This window comes from Myotis yumanensis, unplaced genomic scaffold, assembly GCF_028538775.1.
Source record: "Myotis yumanensis isolate MYYU_CA2020_CCGP unplaced genomic scaffold, mMyoYum1.0.hap1 SCAF_9, whole genome shotgun sequence".
Lineage (NCBI taxonomy): Eukaryota > Metazoa > Chordata > Mammalia > Chiroptera > Vespertilionidae > Myotis > Myotis yumanensis.
In genome coordinates this window covers 59953039-59956942 of record NW_027223760.1, presented here as the reverse complement: position 1 = coordinate 59956942, position 3904 = coordinate 59953039, and the positions used below count along the sequence as shown (strand labels likewise).

The 3904-nt window shown below is 39.5% G+C and overlaps 1 pseudogene; it reads left to right on the top strand.

Moving 5' to 3' along the window:
* Positions 1-868: 868 nt before the first annotated feature.
* LOC139016400 (prothymosin alpha-like) lies at positions 869-1861 on the top strand (annotated as a pseudogene).
* Positions 1862-3904: the final 2043 nt, after the last annotated feature.

The window sequence follows — 3904 nt, the reverse complement described above, 5'->3', positions numbered from 1 at the left end:
CCATACTTTATAGGTAATAAAAAAAATCCCGAGTTTTGTTTTGGATGGCTTGCAGAAATTTAAAATGGAGCAAAAGAGCAACATTTCAAAAACAATATGATGGTTATAGTCAGCAGAAAAGTGATTAATGCCCTTATTATTTTTGTGCTTCTTAAATAAAAGCAGATTCAATCTAATCATAAGACCAGCTACAACAGAAAAAGCCTTAACGTTTTCCCATACTTATCAGTTAAGCCTCATCTTTCCAGCCTCATCTCCCTCTACAGTTCCCTACACCTTACCTCCCAGTCAACACTCCTAACCCCTTTGTAAGAGCAGCTGTAGGCTTTGCTGCCTCTGTTCCTTTCCCTCACGCTGTTCCTACATCCGCCCTTCTCTTTCCCAACTCTGCCCATCAAAATCCCACTCATCCCTCATGGCCTACATCAAATCAAATTTCCTCCAATCCCTCCCAACCAGATTTACTCATTCTGTAAATTTTTATGACCTTTTATGGAGGGCAGTTTGTCAGTCTCTAGAAAAACCCTTTTAATCACTATTACACAGCAATTTCACTTCAAAATTCTATCCCGTGAAAATACACTTAGACATAAAGGAATGTCCATGGATGTTCATTGTGGCACCGCTAGTATTTGCAAAACTAGAAACCACATAAATTCTCATCGATAAAGTAATGTTCAAAAATTATATTGCCCTATATATTAGAATATTTTACAGCCAATATTTTATTTTAGATCATTATACACCACCAAGGAAAAAATGTCAACATATACTAGTAAATATGTCAAAAGTAAAAAGTAAATTGCAGAATATTGAGTATAGTATAAACTAATCTCATTTTCGTGGAAAGAAAAAAGGAAGGCCCCACTGGCTGCTCTGAAAAGCCATCTTTGCATTGTTCCTGTGGCTCCCTCTCCGCTTGCTGCAACCACCTCCGCCGCGCGCCTCCTCCACCGCCGCGGACTCCGGCAGCTTCTTCGCCAGAGTCCTCCAACTCCCGCTTTTTAAAAAAAAATCCGCTGCATAGGATCACCGGCGTGCCCCACCATGTCAGACACGGCCGTGGACACCAGCTCCGAGATCACCACCAAGGACTTAAAGGAGAAGAAGGAAGTTGTGGAGGAGACAGAGAATGGAAGAGATGCACCTGCGAATGGGAACGCTAATGAGGAAAATGGGGAGCAGGAGGCTGACAATGAGGTAGATGAAGAAGAGGAAAAATGAGGGGAGGAGGAGGAGGAGGAGGAGGAAGAGGAAGGTGATGGGGAGGAAGAGGATGGAGATGAAGATGAGGAGGCTGAGGCAGCTACAGGCAAACGGGCAGCTGAAGATGATGAGGATGATGATGTTGACACCAAGAAGCAGAAGACCGATGAGGATGACTAGACAGCAAAAAAAGGAAAAGTTAAAGGCCTCCGTGACCTATTCACCCTCCACTTCCCGTCTCAGAATCTAAACGTGGTCACCTTCGAGTAGAGACTCCCGCCCACCTGCCTACCCACCCACCTCAGGCAGCGCCACCTGCAGATGACACGCACTCTCCACCACCCAACCAAAACCACAACGTGAATTTGCAACAGGGGAGGAAAAAAGAACCAAAACTTCCAAGGCCCTGCTCTGCTTTTTTTCTTAAAAGTACTTTAAAAAGGAAAATTTGTTTGTATTTTTTATTTACATTTTATATTTTTGTACATATTGTTAGGGGTCAGCCATTTTTAATGATCTTGGGATGACCAAACCAGCCTTTGGAGCATTCTCTGTCCTACTTCTGACTTTACTTGTGGTGTGACCATGTTCATTATAATCTCAAAGGAGAAAAAAAACCTTGTAAAAAAAGCAAAAACAACAACAAAAAAAACAATCTTATTCCGAGCATTCCAGTAACTTTTTGTGTATGTACTTAGCTGTACTATAAGTAGTTGGTTTGTATGAGATCGTTAAAAAGGCCAAAGATAAAGGGTTTCTTTTTTTCCCTTTTTTTGTCTATGAAATTGCTGTTTATTTTTTTTGGCCTGTTCGATGTATGTGTGAAACAATGTTGTCAACAATAAAGAGGAATTTTATTTTGCTGAGTTGTTCTAACAAAAAAAAAAAAAGAAGAAGAAGAAAGGAAGGAATGATGGAAGGAAGGGAGGGAGGAAGGAAAGGATGATGAAAGGAAGGTAGAGAAAGAAAGACTGTTAAGCTGTACATGGACATGTCTGAAAGTACATTTTTTAAAATTCTGGAAGAATATATATTATACTGGATAATGATATTTATCATTAAAGTTGATAATGGATAGGATAAATAGGGTATTTAATTTTCATTTTTAAAATTTATTTTTAAATATATTTTTATTGATTTCAGAGAAAAGGAAAGGGAGAAAGAGATAGAAACATTAATGATGATTGAGGGTCATTAATCAGCTGCCTCCTGCATGCCTCCTACGGGGATGGAGCCTGCAACCTGGGCATGTGCCCTGACAGGGAATCAAACTGTGACCTTCTGGTTCATGGATTGATGCTCAAACACTGAACCACACCGGTTGGGTGGTATTTAATTTTTAAATATTTTGGATTTTTGAATGTTTACAACAAATTTTCATTGCCTTTTTAATTAAACAAGTACAATTTCCTTCCCGTGAACTCTACCATCTTTCATGCTCATTGTAGTGCAGATGTGAATATTTCTGCCTCTTCTACATTGTAAGGCTCTTTAAAGAAGGAACCATTTCTGCTCATCTTTATATGACCTGCTGTATCCATCACAGTTGTTCTTTGTAGAGGTCTGTTGAGTTATTGATCTAGTTGAAACAAGGCCCATAGTATCTTGTGGTTGGAAATTCCTCTGGGTGTCATCTACATCAAGGACAAGGCCTAAATAAAACCAAAGTGAAGAAAAGCGTCTTCCAGGAGCAGTAGGAGCAGTGGAAAAGGAGGAATGACAAGCACTAATCCAATTTCCCTCTCTGCCCAGGCAGTTGACATTCCCACCCCACCTTTCTCAAACCTGAATGAATGTATAAGAAATAAATACGTAAGAGAATGAAAAATAAATGGAAAAATTGTTTAAAAAAGTCTACCTCAGAGGCTATTATAAAAAAGACAAGTGATAACAAGTGTTGGTGAGAGTGTGGAGAAAACAGAACATGCATATTCTGTTGGTGGGAATGAAAATTGTTTTCCACTATGAAAAACAGTATGGAGTTTCCTCAAAAAATTAAAAATAAAACTGTCATGTGATCCATGAATTCCACGATGGGCATGTAATCAAAGGAAATGAAATCAGTATCTTAGAGATACCTGCATTCCCATGTTCATTGCCGCATTATGCACAATAGTCAATATGGACACACATGAGCATCTGTCAATGGATGAAGAGACTTTTAAAATGTGGTGCATATGTATACAATAGAATGTTATCCGGCAAAAAAAAAAGGAGATCCTGCCATTAGCAACTACATGGATGAACCTGTAGGACATTGTGCTAAGTGAAACAAGCCAGACATAGAAAGACAAATACTGTACGATCTCACTGATCTGTGGAATCTAAAAAGGAGAACTCACAGAAGCAGAGAGTACAGTGGTGGTTACCTAGGACTGAGAGATGAGGGACTTGGGGAAATGCTGGTCTAAATGTACAAACCTTCAGCTACAAGATGAATAACTCCTGGGGATGTAATGTATAGCATGATGACTATAGTTGAGAATATGTATACATTCTTGTATACACGAAATTTGCTGAGAGACAATAAACCTTACACAAATTCAAGTCATTGCCTGGAAGAGCAGTTTGGAGAAGACAATGATTAGAGACTGGGAATGGTGAGAAAGAGCTACCTGGGGGAAGTGTTCAGGGAAGGCATCACCAATTAGGTGGCATTTGAAGTAAGACCTGATTGGTAAAAGCCAGAGGAAGATCG